Consider the following 21,942-nt stretch of genomic DNA (forward strand, 5'->3'; position numbering starts at 1 on the left):
CACACACACATATATATGATCGTGAATGTGCTGCAGAACAAAGCACATGGCAAGGTTTCAGCTGCCCCCCCATCTTTCTTTTCCCAGAATCCCACTCGTTTTTAAGGTGATTTTTTTTGTTTGTTTTCAAGAAAGAGGCATAAAAGTGCCATGCATGAATCCATCAACTGAAGTTAACACGTTTCAGTCACTATGAGCCTTGTATGAAGACAGGCCATGGTGCACTCAAGACTAGCGCCTCATCTTTACAAACTACAGGGAGATGATGATTCACAGTTACTTAGCAAGCCCCATTACCTGTTAAATCCAAGACATGTGGCATATATTGTACAGACCAAGGCTACCTTTAAGATCAGCAGAGGAGGCCTTGGTGGTCATTCCAAAATGAATGGTATGTCACTGTGAAATACCCAGATGTGGGACTTCTCTGTAGCAGCACCCACTGTCTGGACCCCCCCCCCTTGTGTAGTATGAGAGGCAGAAAACACAACATCTTTCAAACACCTCCTGAAAACACACTTCTTTCACTCAGGCTTTCCCTGGGCTGTAAGTAAATTAAGTATGCTGCTCCATTTTACTGCTCCTTGATTTTTATTTTCATTTTAACTGTAGTTGGAAGTCTTTTTGAATGTTGCCTTTTATTGCTGTGTTTTAATGTTGTGTTTTTAATATTGTATTTTAATATTATGAACTGCTAAGAGATTTAATTATATTTAGTGGTCAATAAATGCCACAAAACAAACAAACAAACAAACACGCTTGTGGGGGGAGAACAGGGACACGATAAGTAGCTCTGCCCCTCCATGGTATTCTGGGCCCAGGCCTGTGATCATCTGCAATGGGGAGACTACTGGATTCACGTTAAACTCTCCGCATGATTTGGAACTCCGATTGTGCTAGGGATGTATGAAACACCTACCTGGCTCCGCACCGGGCAATCTGTGGTGGGGGGAGGCGCTCTGTCCCTCCCCCCAGAATCCTCGACAGGGGAGGAGGCAATCCAGTCCTCCCCCCTGGAATCCTGCCCAGCTGGCTCCACTCCGTGGTGAAGCTGCAGAGCTGCCAGCTGGCTCCGGCCGCCCGCAGCCGGACATCCGTCTGCTGGGCAGTCCTGCAGGGACGCAAATGGCGGCTGTTGCAGCCGCTGCCATTTGCGTCCCTGTATTGAGCTGTGATAGGCTACGTAAATATTTACGTAGCCTATCACGGCAGGGGGAAAAAACCCAGCGTACGCAAATGGTGGTAGCCGCCGCCATTTGTGTACGCTGGGTTCCCCCCCCCGCCATGATAGGCTACATAAATACTTACGTAGCCTATCACGGCCTCTGCAGGGACGGAAATGGCTTTAAAAAAGTATTTACGTAGCCTATCATGGCTATGAAGAGGAGGAAGCGAATGGCGGCCACAGGATGGCCGCCATTCGCAAAGCAGCGTGGACAGGAGCAGGTAAGTGCTCCATTTCGCATGCCTTTTGTGGGGTGGGGGCAGCGGGGACTTGGTCCCGCGCACCTTTTGTGGGGTTGGGGGGTGGGAGCTTCATCCTGCAATGGATTTCAGGGGATGAATGCAGTGGCATTCAGCCTCACCGAGATCTGTCGCAGAATTCTCTGACATCCCTAGATTGTGCAGGGTTCTAAATTGTGCAAGGAGCCTACCTTGGTACAGCAGCCTCCCTGATGCAAAAGTTTGCCCTCAAACATACCGAGGGTGGCTGAGACAGTGATGGAGGTACAACAGAAGGGGTGCGGCTACCTAATGTGCCTCCCCCCCCATCATGTGAGAAGAAGTATGCCTGAATAAGACTGCACTGTTGGACCTTTTAACTAACTCCAGCACATTTGCTTCACACAGCCTCAAAACTCCCCTAAACAACTTTTCATTTAAAGTGGAAAAGGCTTCATCCCACCCTGAAGTTACTAAGCTTGGCAGGTTATGTCTCTGAAGTGGTTACAGGTCATTCCCCACCACCACCCTGTCCTGTTGCTTTTAGATCTTTTGGACATACAAGGAACGCATCAGGAAAACACCAAGATATTTCCAACTGATCACATTTAGTACTCTTGGATAATGGGGATCCATGCAGACAAGAATGTTTTAGAAAGGAATTGATGGTAGTGTAGCTCCATAATGGAAAACCTTCTCCTGTGCATTTCGGGAGGCAGAAACTGTGGCATCTTTCAAACATCTCCTGAAAGAGCACTTCTTCACCCAGGCTTTCCCCAGCTTGTAATTAATTTAATCATGCTGCTCCATCTTACTGCTCCTCGAATTGTTCTTATTGTAATTGGAATTGTTTTTAATACTGCATTTTAAATGTGATTTTAATATTTATATGTGAATCGCTTAGGAATTTTATTACAGTTAGTGGTATATTAATATCACAAATAAATAAATAAATAATGGAAAGATAATGAATTATGCTTGCTGAAATACTGGGAAAGAAATAAAATGACCCTGGAGAACAAGGGTCAGTAACCTACAGCCTATGAGCTGAATCTAAATTGCTAAGATTTGTTTCAGAATTTGCAGTCTTCCAAGAATGGATGAGATTGGCAGGGTGAAGCTCAACTTGAAAAGATGCAGCCTATAGGCCTTACATTGCCTCCCACTGCCAGGGCCAGCCCTCCTGTTAGGCAGCATGAGGTGTTAACCCCAGGCAGCAGATGCTGGGAGGTGGCAGCAAGGTGTTGAAGGAGAAAGCTGTGTGCCAGGTGCTCCCTAAGCTAGCTTGCTTCCTTCAGGTGTTATGGAGGATGCTGTCCCATCACCAGTGATGAAGGAAGAGTCAATTGCCAGTCCAATCAGCTTTTGAACTTGTCATGGGAAGGGGATGCACCATCTTGTTCTTTGACTCTGGCAGCAAAATGCCTCCAACTGCTTTAGATTGAAAAAGTGGTGATGTCCCTTCACAGAAAGAATGCATTAGGGCTAGATTTTTCATTCCATTCCATTCCATTCCAGAACAAACCCAAACCATTTGAATAGAGTTTGCAGAGGTGTGGAGTATTTGAGGAAGAGTCTTCAAGGGCTGCAGACTGGGATGGGCATTTCTACCTGTTCTGCATGGGGTTGCACTACCCCTGAAGGAGCAGGTTCATAGCTTCGGGGCCCTCCTGGAGCCATCTTTGTCACCTGAGAATCAACCCTAACCCACCCCAAATGCCTGCCTGAACAACCACGTTTTTAATGCACGATGGAAGCTCATTAAGGAGGGGGCATGACGGAGTTCCCTAGGGAAGGAGTTCTACAGAGTGGGGGCCACCACAGAAAAGGCTCTCTCCCTCGTCCCCACCAGTCTAGCTGTCCTGGCTGATGGGACAGAGAGAAGGCCATCTGAGGCTGATCTTGTTAAGCGGCCTGTCTGGTGCTGCTGGAGGTGCTTCTTAAGATAGGCTGGGCTGGAACCATATAGGGTTTTAAAGGTCAAAACCAACACCTTGAATTTGGCCCGGAAAACAACTGGTAACCAGTGCAACTCCTTCAGCACTGGAGTGATGTGATCTCGCTGGTGGCTGCCTTTAATCAGGCGAGCCGCTGCGTTCTGTATCAGCTGCAGCTTCCGAACCATCTTCAAGGGTAACCCCACGTAGAGTGCATTACAGTAGTCTAAACGAGAGGAGACCAGGGCATGTACTACTGATGGGAGCAGATGGTCAGGAAGGAAGGGGCGCAGCTGCCATATCAGATGGAGTTGATACAGTGCTGTCCAGCTCACAGCTGACACCTCAGCCTCCATGGACAGCTGGGAGTCCAAAATGACCCCCAGCAGGCTGCGGACCTGGTTTTTCAAGGGTAGCCATACCCCATTCAACACCAGGTCAACATCCCCCAGCCTCCTCTTCTCTCCCACCAAAAGTACTTCGGTCTTGTCAGGGTTCAGCTTCAGCTTATTCCTCCCCATCCAGCCACTCACCATCTCCAGACATTTGGACAGGGATTCTACGGCCAACCTTGGTGAAGATTTGAATGAGAGGTAGAGCTGCATGTCATCCGCATATTGATGACACCGCACCCCAAACCTCCTGATGATAGCCCCCAGCAGCTTCACATAGATATTAAATAGCATCGGGGAGAGGATGGAACCCTGTGGCACCCCACAAGTGAGTGGCCATGGGTCCAAAACCTCCTCTCCCAGTGCTACCCTCTGGTACCTGCCAGAGAGGAAGGACCTGCCAGAGAGGAAGGTAACTGCATTGCAGTTAGATTACTGCAATGCAATCTACATGAGGCTGCTTTTGAAGATGGCTCAGAAGTAGGGGTGGACGAAAGTCCCTTACCTTTCGCCGAAGCTTGTTTGCGGTGGGGGGGAGGTGCTTCGCTGCTCCCCCCGTGAAGTTCAGGCCGGGGGGGGGGAGGCTTCCCGCCTCGCCCCGGCCGAAATTCAGGCCGGGGAGAAGGCTTCCCGTCTCGCCCGGCCGCGAACTCGAAAGTTAAAAAAAAAAAAAACGCCCCCGTGATAGGCTACGTGACGATTAACGTAGCCTATCACGGCTAGATCTGCAAAGTCAGCCGTGATAGGCTACGTTAATCGTCATGTAGCCTATCACGGGTGACTTAAAAAAAAAAAAGCGTGTACGCTAATGGCGGCCCCCATAGGGAGCCGCCATTCGCGTTCCTTATTTGGTCGCCGTAGTCTACGTAAATCTTTACGTAGACTACAGGGACCAAATAAGGAACGAGAATGGTGGCTCTCTATGGGGGCCGCCATTTGCGTACGCGCTTTTTTTTTTTCAAAGTCACCCGTGATAGGCTATGTGACGATTAACATAGCCTATCACGGCTGAATTTGCAAATCTAGCAGTGATAGGCTACGTTAATTGTTATGTAGCCTATCACAGGGGCGTTTTTTTTTTTTTACTTTACTTGTAATGGTGGCGGCGGCGGCAGCCGGTCAAAAGACAGGCTGCCGCCCCCCCCCGAAGAAGACCTGCCGAACTGCCGCCGGGACCTGCCGCCAGGAGCAACATTCGTAAAAGGTAAGTCCCATCCCGGGGGGGTGGGGGGGTGGAGAATTTCTCCCCGAACCTTCGGAGGACCGAATGCGTTGGCACTCGGCCCCCCGAAGTTTCGGGGAGAAATTCTCCCCCATCCCTAGGCCAGCCACGGCCGGGCTGCTGCTGCCACCATTGCCATCTTGGCTTGCAGCTATGATAGGCTACATAAAACTTTATGTAGCCTATCATAGCTGGGTAAACAACACCAACAACAAACCAGCGTACACAAATGGCGGTGGCTACGGCGGCCGCCATTTGCGTGCCCTATTTTTCACCGATTTATCTTACATAAATATTTACATAAGATAAATCAGCAAAAAATAGGGCATGCAAATGGCGGCCACTGTAGCCTCTGCCATTTGCGTACGCTGGTTTGTTTGTTTTTTACCCAGCCGTGATAGGCTACATAAATTCTTACATACCCTATCACGGCTGCAAGCCAGGACGGCAATGGCGGCAGCAGCAGCACGGCTGCGGTCGGCCAGGAGACCAGCCACCGGAGCCGCTGGAGCCACTGCCGCTGCCACCAGAGCCACCACCGCCGCATCCGCCCCAGGTAAGTGCTGTCCTGGGGGGATTCCGGGGGGGGGGGGCGGAGGGCAGGAAGCCATTCCGCCACAGATTCCGGGAAATTCGGCCTCACTGGAGTCCGTGGCGGAATTCTCTGCCATCCCTACTGTGGACTCGCCGTGGGCGGAACCGGCCGGGGAGGATTCCGGGGGGAGGGACAGATTGCCTCCCCCCCGCAGTGGACCCCAGGGCAGAACAGTAAGTGGGGTTCGTACAACCCTATCTTTGGCTGATCATTTGACAAAAAAGAGGTTTTCAGATATATGTTGGCTGTGTGTGAGCTATCTGTTTATATGGTTTTTATTAGGGATGTTAGATAATTCTGCCACAGATCCCAGGGAGGCTGAATTCTAGTGAATTCGCCCCCCCCCGGAATCCGTGGCAGAATGGAGCAATCCACCGCACCACCTCACGAAAGCCCCGTGAAACGGAGCCTATCTCGCTGCGGCTCTGGCAGCAGCTCCGGCGGCGGCAGCTCCAGAGGCTCCAGCCGCTACCAGGCTGTGGCCACAAATGGTGGCCGCTATGCTGGCTGCCATTTGCATCCCTGACAAGCCGTGATTGGCTACATAAGTACCTACATAGCCTATCACAGCTCAGGGCAGGGACGCAAATGGCATAGCAGCCGCCATTTGCGCCCCTGTCTTTTGCCGTGATAGGCTACGTAAATACGTAGCCTATCACGGCAATAGGAAGGAATGCAAATGGTGGCTGCCATAGCCATCGCCATTTGTGTCCGTGTCTTTAGCCATGATGGGCTATGTATATATTTACGTAGCCTATCATGGCTAAAGACACAGACACAAATGGTGGCGGCTACGGCAGCTGCCATTTGCGTCCCTGTGCAGCCCAGTGGCTCCGCAGAGTTGCCATGGAGCGGAGCCGGCTAGGGAGGATTCTGGGGCGAGGGATAGAGTGCCTCCCCCCCCCCACTGTGGATTGCCCGGCGCGGAGCCAGTTAAGTGTTTCGTACATCCCTAGTTTTTATGTAAATGATTTTTTTTGTACTTTGTATAATGTGTTTTAACAGTTTTTAATTTTTGTGAACCACCCAGAGAGCTTCGGCTATGGGGGAGTATAGAAATATAATGAATAATGAATGAATGAGAAAAGAATTTAGAAATCCAAAGGCTCTAAACTGCAAGATGATTCCATTCTCTACCTAACATGATGTTGCCATTCAGATTACCCAAAATACAAGGAAAGACCATTCAAAATGCTATGCAGGTACTTAGCATGTTTCATAACTTTCTCTTGAGTGTATAGGCTTATAGTTAGGAAGATCTCATTGAGATTGCAATGGGGTTTAGTTTCTAAAGAAGGGGTTGTTCAGTCACGCAAGATAAGATGGTGGTTAGGATAACTATGGAGGGGAGGTAGTGAAACAATGATGGGTGTGCCTGTCACATGACCAGGAACCACATGGCACCACATGGTTCTGCTAACCACCCTCTGTAGTAACCTGGCAATCTTCCCGGCATGCTTACCAAACATCCTGTTGTCTTCTGCAACATGAATGGATTCCCAGCAACTACTCCAGCTTCCAAAATGGCCATGCAACCATAGATAAAGTCTGCAATGACTAGAGTGTCTCCCACAGTGGTGGACACTCTAGCCTGAGGACTCTATGGTCATGGGGAAGTCCTCTAGAGCCTACTTTAACCACCGGGGATCCTGCCAGACAACACCCTGGGGCCCCTTAACCCTTTTGCAGGGGGTTGGTTAGTAGGAGTGGCTTAGTAACCATGCGGGATGTAGTTTTCTCCCCACACACAACACATGAAGCCACCACGGTTAGCAGAAATTTCCTAACCATCATGGCTTCGCATTACATGTGAACAGGGCCAAAGAGATTCTCATCTTGAAACTATGAGGAAAAAAGTTAACACCAGAATTATATGATGCTTATAGTAAATCAGCAAGTTTTTAAATAGCTCTGTGTGTATAATGATAAAAAACTGCACCAGAGTGCTGCCTCAGTAGGAAAAGCAAAGCAAAGGAAAATAGTGGATGCTGTATATCTCATAAAATGGAGGGTGGGGGGGGAGGGGATACAGTCATTGAATGATGATATAATTTGTCCTTGGAATCCTGGTGGCTGCACAAGCAATGCTAAATGCTAAACTCCATGGGTTTATAATGTTATCTGAACAGCTTGATTGAATGACTGCCTCAAGATTCTCAGTGGTGCCTTGGTCAGTACTCATTTTCTGTTGTTTTTTGTTTAACGTATCATCACTTTTAAGTAAAGTAGCAACTCTTCAACCTAGAAGGCATGCCATTCAACAAAGATGCATAGATTTGTTTCTTGCTTACTTATTTATTTTTTGTACCACCTTTCTAAAACCAAGAAGGTATATAACAATAAAAACAACTGATATAAAACAGTACAACAATTTTTAAAATGCCCTGTCTTAATCATTAAAGTTAGTCTCATTTGTCTTAATTGCTTACCCTGGAAGATAGTTCCGTACCCAGCACTTTAGACCTTCTTCAAAATCTGTGAAAATATTGAAACCGTTCATCATAGGATTATTCATTTCTGATTGCATGCCATGAATGTGATTGTATGACATGAATTATAATTAAATATGTTAAATACAGAGCACCAGTAAATGTTCTCACTAAGTGGTAATGCTAATAGCAGTATCTAACTTACAATCATCCCCCCACCCTTTTAACTCCCTTTCAATGCGATTGATATTGGAAAACAATATTTAAAATAGAGGCATTTATTGTCCTTTTATAGACAATTGTTCCAATAACTGTTTAGTAGTTCTGGCATCATAGGGTGAAAATTGTATACCTCAGCGGCTGTCCTGCCTGTGGCTGTAATGAAATCTCGGTAGTAACCTAATTGTATTGACTGAGCAGGAAAGTGGAATTCTCATTGACAGCATAAAGCCAAGCAAATTGCAGTATCAGAAGACACATGCTGATATAAGCCCTGTTGACACTGATGTAAAAAAAAAAAAAAAAAGTGTTCCGTTTCCCCCCCAGAGAGGAGCAGTTAAGAAAAAAAATGGGTTCCTCTGAATTTAGGAACCTAAACTTTGGATTTTAATTTTGTTTTTATCTATGGAACTTTCTCTAGACAAGGATGTTTAGTGCAAGCCTAGACCAGGGCTGAAGAACCTGTTGGTCCAATTATTAGTTTGGATTAAAACTCCCATCATCCCTGACTATTGGCCAGTCTTGTTGGGAGTTGAAAGCCAAGTCTGGAGAGCCACAAGTACTTCACCCTGAGGTAAACTTCCCAGACTTTTTCACTGTTAGAGATCTCTTCCAAGCTTCCACATTGACTTACTGTTGAAGAACATCTGACTCGGAACCCACATGCATGGCTGATGATTCTGGGGCATAGTCTAGGTGAACCACTCAGTTCATCTGTGGCCAGGCCCTTGGTGTGTCAGTATTAACCCATGTGAACCTTGAGTGTGCCATAGGACATATCGAACACTCTCCTGAAGATGTGTACTGCAAGGGAAGATCAGTACCGGTGGTGAGCAAGCTTGGTCTTAGAGAAGCTTGGCCACTGTTACTGTTCTTTTCAGTGAGAAAACCCTGATAAGCTTTCCAGGATTCCCTGGAATATAGTCTGAAGTGAAAATAAGTTTTCAGTGAAGGTGGAATTGTGTATTCATTCATGGCCACAGAGAAACTCTCTAGGTTATTTAACAACAAATAAGTTATTTTGTAGCACAGCAATGTGGCAATAAATGATAAGGGAAGACCCCATCCATCTTGTCAATTCAGCAGAAAGCTTCTGGGCAACCATCTTCTTTGACTCCTGGGAAATCTTGCTGAGAAGGGCACCATATGCAGTCCCGTGGAAGAGGGAACGGAATCCTTAAAGGCTGTGATCTCGTTATGACGAGCAAATGCGTTCCCATGTGCAAATGGCATGAAAGTAGGTAGGCTGGCCAGCCATACCCACTATATGTATAAAAAGGGAAGGAAGTAATTGTGCTTCTCAGTTAGGGATGAGCAAATCTACAGACTTTGGTTTCGCTCAATTTCTCATTTCCCTAACTACAAGTTCCTTTCAGCTCACATTCACATCAGTTTGTGAAAGCAGCAACAGTTGCTGGGAGGGAGGGGGAGTCTGCATGAAAATCCTTATGCACTTTTGTGTGGCTGTTTCCTAGTGAGCACACTTTTTGCAATGGTTTTTCTCAAATACGTGCATTTCTGTGTGCATTTTTTGAGTTCCAACTCAGATTGCAACATTCTGAGAAGTGTGGATTTCAGCACACACATACATCATTGTTCATTTATAGGTTCAGGAGGTCTGAATGTGGTATGTTTGTACAAAATTTGGATGTGAAGAATTTCTCCTGCATCTCTACTCTACGTTGCGTAACATCTCCCATTTGCAGATTTGAAGATTCTGTTTGAAATAGAGTGGGAGGTTGTGTGGAACTCTAAATAAACAGTTATCAGGAAAACATCTCCTTAAAGCATCCACCATGGGTTGGAGCTCAGCATTCCCTGTAACAACAAAAGACTTGTTTAGCACATATAAGTAACTTAAAGCAGCTGGTGGATTACATAGTTCTTATTCAATGGGCATGAATCAGCCAAAGTTACAGTTTTACAAATTCTGTGGGAGAGTAATTACTACAATTGTAGTAATTGAATTCTATGGGAGAGTAATTACTATAATTGCATGTTGCTTCTTCGGAGATCAATCTGGGAACATGATTAGAAAATACACTTTATTGTGCATTATAGTGTAAGGAAGGAATACTACTCAAAGATCAGTTCTGAAAATTATAAAATGAAATAGAATGACGACTATCATGATCTATCTCTAGTTGCACTACCCGCGGAAGGCAATGTACATCAGAAGGTGCATCTTCTTGAGAGTAATGCAAAGGTCCACACTTAGATGTCCATTCCTTTCTGCATCTCTTTTATGCTGCTCTACTTCGTTTGCACATTCAGCTGCTGATATTCTCCACCGTCACTGGTGGAGAAAATCTGACATAAAGGAGATTTTGAATCATTATCTACACCAGTGGAATAACCATCATTAGATGACTGTGGCATTGATAATCAACATGGGCCAACCCTTGTGACATATGTGATCCAGATGCTGAACTAGATCATAGATGGCCAACCTGTGGCCACAAGTGGTACAGCTAGGGATGTCAGAGAATTCCGCAACAGATCTCGGTGAGGCCTAATGCCAGTGCATTCGGCCCCCTGAAATCCATTGTGGAACAAAGTCCCCGCTGCCCTCACCCCACGAAAGGTGCATGAAATGGAGCACTTACCTGCTCCCGTCCGCGCTGCTGCGAATGGCGGCCGTCCTGCGACCACCATTCCCTTCCTCCTCTACGTAACCATGATAGGCTACATAAATACTTACATAGCCTATCACAGCTAATGCAGGGACACCATTTGTGTCCCTGCAGAGGCCATGATAGGCTACGTAAGTATTTATGTAGCCTATCATGGCGGGGGGGGAACCGAACCTATGCAAATGGCGGCAGCTACTGCCATTTGTGTACACTGGGGTTTCCCCCCCTGCCATGATAGGCTACCTAAATATTTATGTAGCCTATCACGGCTCAATACAGGGACGTGAATGGCGGTGGCTACGACAGCCGCCATTTGCGTCCCTGCAGGGCTGCCAAGCAGCCGGATGTCCGGCTGCGGAGCCGGCCGGGCAGGATTCCAAGGGGGAGGACTGGATCGCCTCCCCCCCTGTTGAGGATTCTGGGGGGAGGGATGGAGCGCCTCCTCCCCACCGTGGATTGCCCGGCGTGGAGCCAGGTAGGTGTTTCATTCATCCCTAGGTACAGCCAGTGCAGGGTCTGGGCCTGGCTAAGGAAGGCACACTGTCAGAGCTGCACTCCTGCTTGATTCCCCCACACTACACTTTTAAAGAGGATTAGACAAATTCATGGAGGATAGGCGTCTCAAGGTCTATCAGTCATTACGGAGTGATCAAAGAGCTGTATGCAAATAACCTGACTCTAAAAAAAATCCACTTCGCCTGATTAGGATACGTCAAGTAAAAGCTTGGCCATATGTAGCATAAAGCAGACTACCCTGCTCCATCTGGGACTCCATGTTCTGCTCTGGGTGACAGTTCAGGTGAGGACACATGACATGGGACAGGCAGTGGGATCACATCTGAGGCTGGAATTAATTTCAAGACTATGGACAGCAGTCCTAGAGCCAGAGTACTGACAAGTAATCCCAGCACTGACTGGGCGCAACAGGCAGGGATGTATAGCCAGCCCAGATACGATCCTTTGGGAAAGTTCCCCTGCTAAGGTGCTGCATCTGGCTGTTAAAGGGCATTTTTCCTCTAGGCACTGACATCTCCTGGAGAGAGAAGGTTGCAGGGATGAGGAACCAGTTGCAGACTACTCACCAGGGTCTCCCTGTTCACTACAGGAGTCTGAGGTCCACTCCTCAGAGTCAGGGGGCAGTGGCACCTTCTCAGGGTTGCCTGATTTGGATATGAGATCCAAGGTATTAGACCTCAGTTCAGAAGGACCAGAAACTGGTTCTGGCACCTCCTTGGAGTCAGTGTAGTTGGAGGCTTCAGTCTCTGAGGGCTCCTGGTCCTCCTGAGCCATGACACAGATCCACCTTGGCTGTTCTCTTTTGTTATGTGCAGTGGGTGGGGTTCCTGCCCCTCTGTGCTGAATGTGCTGAATAGTGCTGCATGCAGTATTGAGGAGAGGGAGGAAAGCAAGCCCCATCCCTTTCTCCCATTGACAGAACAGCAGGGGGAAGGGGGTAGAGGCTCATGAGGGTTAAATAGTAATGAGAGGGAAGGTTCAAGAGAGAAGGCTGGGTGAGGGATCAGAACCCCTCAGAATAAACCAAGGTCATTTGCTCATTAATTCACTCATTCAAAATGATTTTTAGGCCACCTCTAAGTGTAGACCCTTCTTTGGTCTTTGTGCATGTGGGCCGAGGGCCAGGGATAACTTGGCATGCTGTGCTGAATTACAAATGTAACTACAGAGAAGAGTGTTTTGCCTATCTGCTGTCATGGGGTAATTCAATGTTCATTGCCCTCTTTGTCCCATGGAGTCTGGATGCCATGGGAAGCAAACATAACATTGGTTATCAAAACAGAACTATATTTAAACTTTAAAAGATTCTCCAACTCAGCTACATGAAAGAAAGCCCTGGCTAAGAATGCATGAATAAATCAGCTTGAGCATCATTATCTGTCTCTAACACATGACAAGACTAGATATATTTAAACAGTTTGGCTTTGAAAGAGCTTTCATGGTAAATCTATTTGTTTGAATCGTAGAGTCTTTCTTTTCCAAATCAATCTAGGACGGGAAGAATAACCGGCATATATATTTAGATCCATTCCAATCAGGTTTCAGATCTGGTTATGAGATGAACGCAGCCTTGTTCAACCTGGTTGATGACTTACACTGGTAAATGGATGTGGGGAGTGCAACCCTGTTGGTTCTTCTGGACCTCTCAGTGGCTTTCAATACCATCAGCCATTGACCTTTTGAATTGTTTATCTGGGTCAGGCTTAGGAGGCACATTGTTAAAATGGTTCTGTTCCTTCTTGGAGGAACGGTCTCAGCAGGTGGTGCTGGGGGACTTCTGATCCACCCAATGGCTATTAGCCTGTGCGGTTCCAGAAGGTTCCATCTTGCCCTCCATGCTTTTTAACCTCTACATGAGACCACTGGGGGAAGACATCAGAAGGTTTGGGCTGAAGTTTCATCAGTATGCAGATGATACTCAGCTCTTCCTCTTGTTTCCATCTACACATCCCAGGAAGGCTATCAAACTCTTGAAGCAGTGTTTGGAGGCGGTTTTGGGGTGGATGGGTGAACAAGCCAAGAATTAATCCCAACAAGATAGAGGTACTATGGATTGGGAACCCAACTACAAGTGGTCTTAGATGGGGTTGCACTCCCCCTAAAAGACCAAGTGTGCAGTCTGGGAGTCCTCTGGACTCTGCACTAACTGGGAAAGAACTGCATTTTGCCAGCTTAGGCTGGTAGGCCAGCTGTGGCCTTATCTGGAGAGGATGGACCTTGCTAGGTTATCCGTGCACTGGTGATGTCCAGGATAGTCTACTGCAATGTGCTGTATGTGAGGCTGCCTTTGAAGATGGCTCAGAAACATCAGCTGGTGCTTCCAGAGTACTGGAGGGCCTGAGACAGTCAGCTCATATATCACCTATACTGCATCAGCTGCACTGGTTACTGGTGCGTTTCTGAGCCCTATTTAAAGTGTTGGGTTTTGCTTTTAAAGCCTTAAATGGTTTGGGACCAAATTACTTGAAGGACTGCCTTCACCCATATCAGTCAGCCTGCATTTTAAGATCTCAGGAGAGGCTCTTCTCATCTGTCCACCTGTGAGGGCAGTTAGGTGGGTGACTACACAAGAAAGGGCCTTTTCTGCAGTGGCCCAAACCTCTGGAATGAGTTGCCATTGGGGGTCTGTCAAGTCCTGTCATTGCAGGCTTTTAGGAAGGCCCTGAAAATAAGGCCCTGAATATATATAAAACCGATTCTGGCCTACTTGCACTGGCTGCCTATATGCTTCTGAGTCCAATTCAAAGTGCTGATTTTGACCTATATAGCCCTACATAGCTTGGGACCACAGTACCTGACAGAATGTCTCTCTTGGCATGAACCGACCCATACACTATGCTCTACATCTAAGGCCCTCCTCCGGAAGCCTCCTCCAAGGAAGGCTTAGAGGGTGGCAACAAGGGAGAGGGCCTTTTCAGTGGTGGCTCCCCATTTATGGAATAATCTCCCTGACAAGGCCCACCTGGCGCTAACATTGTCATCTTTTTGGCACCAGGGTAAAACTGCCCTCTTCTCTCAAGCATTTGGCAGCATATAGTGAGTCTCTTGATTGTCTTTGGCTGTTTGTTTTTAAATTGTTTTAGATACATGTTGTTATTGTGTGTGTTATTTGTTTTATATCATTCTGTGAATTATGTGTTTTTATATTTTATATAATGTATTTTAATGGTTTTTAATTTTTGTGAACCTCCCAGAGAGCTTCAGCTATGGGGCGGTATAGAAATATAATGAATGAATAAAAATGTACTATTTTACTTTGGCCTTTCCCTGATTGTATTTTATTGGACCAGGTTGTAGCTGCAATTGTGTGTTTTAGGTTTTGTTTTATGTTGGTATTTGTTGTTTTTAAGAATGTTTGCTGTTTTTATTACTACATTATTGATGATGATGATGTGAATTTTAATACCGTATGCCACATTGGGTGGGCTCCTGCTCTGAAAGATGAACAAGAAAATTTTTAAATAAGTGTGTGTGTGTGTGTGTGTGTGTGTGGGGAGAGAGAGAGAGAGAGAGAGAAGGCCTATGATGCCCAAAACATTGTGCTATTGTTAATACCTAATGTATGTATTTAGGCATCTGCAGACTGAGAAATGATTACTACAGTGCCATCAGCTATGCTCTGTGATACGCGTTACCCTACATATGGTGGGTTTCCAGTCAGCCAAAGAATGCAAAGAAAATCTGAAATAATACTTCATTTGTAAGTTTAATTAAGGCCCCATGCTGCGCAACCCAGAAGTAGGGTGAGTGACTTGCTGAAACGTTAGAGAGCAAAGAAGAGGTACCCACAGCATGGGCTGCATAGCTAGAGGGCATGTTGCTGTCAGGGGGAGTAAAGGAAGCCAGCTGGTTCTGGCAAATTACCTGTCTAACATTTTGAAAGAGTTCTCCGGAGCTGCTGTGGTTGGTTAGCAGGCAGATTCCCCCCCCCCTTTTCTTTTCTGATTCACTCTAAATGCTGATGCAGGTGCTTTTTGCCTAGTGGGTATATTTTAAAGGTTTCTCCCTGAGCTACTGTGATGGGTTTTCACAGCTCGCATCGCTTGGTGTTTCCATGCTTGCACAATTAATCGTTTGATTTAAATACTGATGGATGTAAAGTCACATGTTCTACTCTACAACATCACATTGTTATTGAGAAGAAATTGTCTGAGAATGTGCCGATAAAGGGAACTTATCCCAGGGTGGAGGGACATAGATGAACAATTCCCACCGTGTGCATGGAACTGCTTGGGTAGTCAGTCATCAGCGCTATCCTGCAAAGTGGTAAGGATATCTTTTCTTTTTTTATAGCCACACATCTAAGTACTAGCTGCTGCTAGCCCACATGGACTAGCAGGAATATACCACAAGAGACAGATCCTCTGTTGTTTTAACCCAGGGGTGCACAACCTTTTTGGCCTTGAGGGCCACATCAGGTGCTTGCTTGGGGGCTGCACATGCACACAGATGTGCATGCACACACATGTGTACACACACACACGTGATCCTGATACCAATTCCTCCTTCCTCACTGCTAAGAGCTGTGGGGAAAGAGTGATCTGTGGGAGGATTGCTGGGAGAGGGACTAGAGAGCCTTCCCCAGGGCTGGCCTGGGACATTTTGCTGCCTGAAGCAGAGCAGCAAATGCTCACACACACACACACCAAAATCAAGGTGCACAGTATTCAAAGTCAGCCAAGTTATTTTGGTACACGAGGCAGAAATTCCATGAGCACCTCTCCCCATCCCTGGCAGAAATGCAATAACTAGCTAGCTAGCTAGCTAGCTCAATCAATCAATCAATCAATATTTGCTGCCCTTTTATGACACCCCAACTCTGCTGCCTGAGGCAACTGCCTCACTCTGCCTCGTGGTAGTGCCGGCCCTGACCTTCCCTCCACCCCCTTCCCCAGTGATCCTAACACAGATTACTCCTTCCTCACTGCTGTTACCAGCAAGGAAAGTAGCTATCTATATCAGCATCGCTGGGGGAGGCAGGGGGAGATAAGATAAACATGTGACAGAAGGGGTGGCTGCAGTCACAACTATAATGGAACAATTGGTGGGGAATTGGTGGGTGGGCTTGGTTGCACTAGGTCAGGGGTCCTTAGGGGGCTGCAGTTAAGGCCTTGGGGGCCACAGGTTAGGCATCCCTGTTCTAAATCCTTGCACTAGGAAGTGTCTTTTAAAAGGAGCATCCTGATTTCCTACTTGTTCAGTGCTGCTGTAACTCCTTGAGGAGATGTCAGGATGGGAAGCCTCTTTTGGACTCATCATTTGAAAGGCATGGGTGTTGCAGTTATTGCAGTTCAAATGTGTGCAGTACTTCAGTTTGCTCTTGTCCACAGAAATGACAGGGGCCAGTATGGGGGCAGTGTGGCCTGCAACGCACACACCCAGGGACACAGGAATCTGTTTTACAATGAGTCAGATGATCGCAGTGGCCCTCCAGTGTTTCTGAGTGGAGTCTTCTCCAGCTCTACACAGATGCCAGGGGTTGATCCTGGAACCTTTTGCACTGAAAGCATGTGCCCTACCACTGAGCTTTAGCTGTTCCCCATAGGGGAAAGCAATTGTGGGGGAACACTTCCTGTCCTCCTTGTTGTGTCTATTTTTCCAACGCAGGGCTGTGAGAACCACCACCAGAATGAGCTTCTAGATTTTGAAACCTTTCAATGACAGGATATTCTGCTTTCCCATATTTCTAGGCTCCTTTGGAGATATCATAAAAAGGTTAATGATAGTGCCAACTTGTTTGATAGACATTCATTTTATATGAGGAAATTGAAGCTGACCTATTTTGGAAGTAACAAAAGCATGTGGCAACATGCTGATGCATGTTGATAAGTAAACAATAATGTAATGCTTTTACAATTAATGGAATCTCTGGATACAAATTAACATGGGATACATTAGTCAATTACTACCAAGCAGGCAAATCAATTCCTAGGCAGCATCAAAGAGGTAGTGTAAACAAGGCAAAGTAAATTATCATATCATTATACCGTATGTGGTCACACTTGGTTTACAATTCAATGACTTGGTTTTTTCCCTTTGTATATTTAACCTGCTGCCTCTTAAAGAGCAATTATCAGATATCTTGTGGTACCATGTAATAGAAATTAGTGCTATGCTGAAAATTTATTCCACTTTTTTTTTTTTTTACCATTCTCATTCAATTTGATACAAAAGAAATTGCTTTCAGAAATAAATTCAAAGGAGAAATTATCACTGGTTGGGTTCAGGGCTCTAGTGCTTACCTTACTTATGAGGTGGCCAAGGAGTGTGCGTGAGTGCCCTGTCTTCCATTGTACAATAATCTCTGTGGTAGCCTGTAGCCTCCTCAGATCCCTGCACTTCAATTGAAGCCCAGGGGAAGACATGATGTGGTAATTACTCCCATGTGGTTTTTTCAGTTCAGGAAATGCAAGTGGCCTGGGAGGTTGCAGAACAGTGGAGAGATGTGTAATAGAAAAAACAACACACTCAGCAGCCTTACAGTGATTGTTGTTGTTGTTGTTCAGTCATTCAGTCATGTCCAACTCTTTGTGACCCCATGAACCATAGCATGCCAGGCCTTCCTGTCCTGCGCTCTCTCCTGAAGTGTGCTCAAGTCCATATTCATTGCATCAGTGATGCTATCTAGCCATCTCATCCTCTGTCTTCTCCTTTTGCCTTCAATCTTTCCCAGCATCAGGGTGTTTTCCAGGGAGTTTTCTCTTTGCATTAGGTGGCCAAAATATTTGAGCTTCAGCTTCAGTATCTGTCCTTCCAATGAGCACTCAGGGTTGATTTCCTTTAGGATGGACTGATTTGACCTCCTCGCAGTCCAGGGGACTTGTAAGACTCTTCTCCAGCACCACAGTTTGAAGGCATCAATTCTTCAGTGCTCAGCCTTCCTTATAGTCCAGCTCTCACAGCCATACCTTGCTACTGGGAAATTCATAGCTTTGATTATACGGACCTTTGTCGGCAAGGTGATGTCTCTGCTTCTTACTATGCTGTCTAGGTTTGCCATAGTTTTCCTCCCAAGGAGCAAGCATCTTTTAATTTCATGGCTGCAGTCACCGTCTGCGGTGATCTTGGAGCCCAAGAAAATAAAATCTGTCACTGCTTCCATTTCTTCCCCTTCTATATGCCAGGAAGTGATGGGGCCAGATGCCACGATCTTCATTTTTTTTTAATATTGAGTTTCAAGCCAGCTTTTGCACTCTCCACTTTCACCCTCAACAAGAGGCTCTTTAGATCCTCTTCACTTTCTGCCATTAGGGTGGTATTGTCTGCATATCTGAGGCTGTTGATAATTCTCCCAGCAATCTTAATTCCGACCTGTGATTCATCCAACCCAGTGTTTCTCATGATGTACTCTGCATATAAATTAAATAAGCAGGGCGACAGTATACAGCCTTGTCATACTCCTTTCCCAATTTTGAACCATTCGGTTGTTCCATGTCCGGTTCTTACTGTGCTTCTTGAGCCTCATACAGGTTTCTCAGGAGACAGGTAAGGTGGCCTGGTACTCCCATCTCTTTCAGAATTTGCCACAGTTTGTTGTGATCCACACAATCAAAGGCTTTAGTGTAGTCAATTAAGCAGAAATAGACATTTTTCTGGAATTCTTTTGCTTTCTCCATGATCCAGCGAATGTTGGCAATTTGATCTCTAGTTCCTCTGCCTCTTCAAAACCCAGCTTGTACTTCCAGTAGTTCTCAGTTCACATACTGCTGAAGCCTAGCTTGTAGGATTTTGAGCATAACCTTGCTGGCATGTGAAATGAGCGCAATTGTACAGTAGTTTTTGTGATACGTTCCATGGGGTTTTCTTGGCAAGAATACTGGAGTGGGTTGCCATTTCCTTCTCCAGTGGACCACATTTTGTCACAACTCTCCACCATGACCTGTCCATCTCGGGTGGCCCTACATGTAGGGATGTCAGAGTATTCCGCCACGGATCACGGTGAGGCCGAATGCCAGTGTATTCGGCTCCCTGAACTCCGTGGCGGAAGGGCCTGCCACCCCCCTGCTCCCCTGCGGATCCCCCCCGGGATGAGATTAACCTGGGGCGGATCTTCCGGGCAGCGGTGGCTCCAGTGGCAGCTGTGGCGGCAGCGGCTGCGGCAGCGGCTGCGGCGGCCATTCTTCCGACCAGCTGCCACCGCCACCATTTCCACTCTTCTAAAAGAAAAAAAAGAAAGAAAAAGAAAGAAAGAAAGAAAGAAAGAAAGAAAGAAAGAAAGACATGATAGGCTACGTAAAGATTTACGTAGCCTATCATGGCTGGCTGGGTTAAAAAAACCAAACAAACCCACGTACGCAAATGGGGGAATCAAAAAGGGACGCAAATAGCGCCCGCTACACTATTTGCGTTTCCCTTGATTTTCGCCGTCATAGTCTACGTAAATATTTACGTAGATTAAGAGGGCAAAAATAAGGAATGCAAATGGCGGCGGCCGTAGCTGCCGCCATTTGCATATGTGGTTATTGGTGTGTTTTTTTACCCAGAGCCCTCCACGGCCGGAAATCCGGCTGTGGACAGCTCTGGCCTCACTGAGTTACACAAGCCCCTTCACCACAACAAGGCAGTGATCCATGAAGGAGTTGCAGTGATTAGGTAAGCTCAAAAACAGAACCAAAATAAATTATTTTTTAAAAAATATAACATGCCTGAGAATGAGGCAAAAAAAATGGAAGCCTCAACACAGTTGCTGCTGTTGCCTCTGCAGTGGCAGAGCAAAAAAACACAAACCCTCAGGAAAAAAGAAAGAAGTTGTTGCTACAACCCCTGACAATAGAGAGCCCTGTCTGTGAGAAACTGTTGGAGAATTTCTCCTCCCCCTGGAGAAATTTGGTGAAATCCCCACCCCCCATTCTCTGCCCACAAATAGTTTGGAGAATTCTGAGAGGCCGCTTGTGCACAGCTCTAATACAAATCCAATACAGGCATAGAATGGCAGGAGGCAACTTGAATGTCACTGAATTCAGCAGGCTGCACCATAAATTGATTGACCAAGTCCATGCTCATTCCACTTAAATGAAATTTGGGGCCAGGCATCAGATTCTGATTTTTTAGATTGTCAATTGTTCCACAGCAGTCTGAAATGTGAATGTCAGAATTAAAAATGTGGGCACCAGTTGTCGCTCTCTCAAAGGAATTCATAAGTAAAATCACACAGTACCCCTGAACATGCGCCACGATTGGCACAAAGCGGCCTTCCCCAAACTGGTGCCTTCCAGATATTTCAAACCTCACTTTCCATCAGCCCCAGCCAGAATTGCCAGTGGTCAGGAATGCTGGGACCTGTAGTTCAAAACATCTGGAGATCACCAGCTTGAAGAAGGATGACATAAAACTACATTCTATTTCAGATCAGACAACAGAGCAAACACAATCCACACTACTATGGTGCCTGCATCCTCTTTTAATGAGGCCAAGGATGTGGGTCCCCAAAGAACTGAGACAGGGCCCTAGATACATATTTGCCATAAACTATGGTATATTCTATGGGTTTGTGCTTTCTTCCCCACTGCATTTTGCTGCATTTATCCATGAGGAATTACTTGTGCAGTCTGCTGAGAATCCAGGTTATTTGCTCAGAAATAATAAGTGCTACCGATTTCAACATTTTCTAGTGATTGTGCATGGGATAATAACATCCCCCAGATTAGGGGTGTACGAACCCCACTCACCAATCCTCTGGGGGGCGTCAGCTTGGGGGGGGAGGCGATCTGTCCCTCCCCCCCGGAATCCTCCCCAGCCAGCTCCACTTGGCGGCAAGGCCGCGGAGCTGCTGGCCAGGGCCGACTGCAGCTGGACTTCCGGCCACTGCTGGACTGCCTGCGGCTGCAAGTGGCTGCTGGTGTAGCAGCTGTCATTTGTGTCCCTGCCTTAGGCCATGATAGGCTACGTAAGTGATAGGCTTTGTGATAGGCTACGTGATAGGCTACGGCAAAGGGCAGGGACACAAATGGCGCCCTCGATGTCATTTGCGCCCCTGCTTTTTGCTGTAATAGGCCACGTAAATACTTACGTAGCCTATCAAGGACTAAAGCAGGGATGCAAGTGGCAGCAACTATACCAGCCACCATTTGCATCCACAGATGGGGATGAGGCAGCTGAGGACGGACCGGATGGCCAACAACCAGGTAGGGTCCGTCCAGGGGGGGAATTCCACGGGCTGGCGGTGGGGTAGTCCATTCTGCCACACACTCACTGGAGTCCGTGGTGGATTTCTCCACTATCCCTACCCCAGATATGTTACAATAAGGATATATAAGAATTTCATTTCTGCTTGCAAAATATATGACCATGAAGTGCTTGCAACCCCGAACATCAGTGTGAACAGAAGAATGCATCCACTGAAAATATTTGCAAACTCTCAAACATGTTGTTGTTGTTCAGTCGTTAAGTCGTGTCCGACTCTTAATGACCCCATGGACCATAGCACACAGGCCTTGTAGGATTTTGAGAATCACCTTGCTGGCATGTGAAATGAGTGTAATTGTACGGTAGTTTGAACACTCTTTGGCATTGCCCTTCTTTGGAACTGGAATAAACTGACCTTCTCCAGTATTGTG

At 46.6% G+C, this 21,942-nt stretch overlaps 1 protein-coding gene across 1 annotated transcript in view; it reads left to right on the top strand.

The window, feature by feature from the left end:
* Positions 1-21,942, top strand: part of SGCZ (sarcoglycan zeta) — a 541,716-nt gene that overhangs the window by 87,425 nt on the left and 432,349 nt on the right. The window lies entirely within an intron of this gene.

Source organism: Heloderma suspectum, chromosome 5 (genome assembly GCF_057233095.1).
Source record: "Heloderma suspectum isolate Gila_16-S chromosome 5, 16-S_ref, whole genome shotgun sequence".
NCBI classification, from domain to species: Eukaryota; Metazoa; Chordata; class Lepidosauria; order Squamata; family Helodermatidae; genus Heloderma; species Heloderma suspectum.